Below are 997 nucleotides of genomic sequence, written 5' to 3' on the forward strand. Positions count from 1 at the left end.
TGTCCCCAATGTCCCCCATTGTCCTCAAAGCCACCCTGGATGTCCCCATTGTCCCCTCCCATTGTCCCCAATTGTTCCCCATTGTCCCCAAGGCCACCCTGGATCTCCCCAATGTCCCTCCCATTGTCCCCTCTAATGTCCCCTCATTGTCCCCAATGTCCCCGCCATTGTCCCCAATGTCCCCATTGTCCCCAAGGCCCCTCCCAATGTCCCCAAGGCCACCCTGGATGTCCCCATTCTCCCCCCCATTGTCCCCAATGTCCCCATGGTCCCCAAGGCCCCTCCCATTGTCCCCATTGTCCCCTCCCATTGTCTCCAATTGTTCCCCATTGTCCCCAAGGCCACCCTGGATCTCCCCAATGTCCCTCCCATTGTCCCCCCAATGTCCCCTCATTGTCCCCATTGTCCCCGCCATTGTCCCCAATGTCCCCCTGGATTTCCCCGATGCCCCTCCCATTGTCCCCCCCAATGTCCCCTCATTGTCCCCATTGTCTCCTCCATTGTCCCCAGTGTCCCCCCATTGTCCCCACTGTCCCCAATTGTCCTCTCATTGTCCCCAATGTCCCCACTGTCCCCCATCCCCCCAATGTCCCCATTGTCCCCACTGTCCCCAAATGTCCCCAATGTCCCCTCACCTGTCCCAGCCAGTGGTGACAGCTCCAGGGGGGGGCAGCGGCTGTAGGGGGAGGGGTCAGAGGGGACATCCCCATGTCCCCAATGTCCCCAAATCCCCCATTTCCCCCCTGTTTTCTCCCAATTTTTTCCATGTACTTTCCATTTTTTCCAATGTCCCCATTGTCCCCAATGTCCCCAATGTCCCTGTTGCCTTGAAAGGCCAGTTTTTAATAATGACACAGACACGGTTAAAGGGATAAAAAGGGTTTTACCTCGGTATTTGGGATCCCAGGTGCACAACTTGATGGCAGAATGCACACCCGTGTACAGCATGGGTACAAGTTTTATAGGTTTCAGGAATTAGCATATCTATCTAGGATTC

Source organism: Malurus melanocephalus, unplaced genomic scaffold (genome assembly GCF_030028575.1).
Source record: "Malurus melanocephalus ecotype Western Australia unplaced genomic scaffold, MMel_1.1 scaffold_2211, whole genome shotgun sequence".
NCBI classification, from domain to species: domain Eukaryota; kingdom Metazoa; phylum Chordata; class Aves; order Passeriformes; family Maluridae; genus Malurus; species Malurus melanocephalus.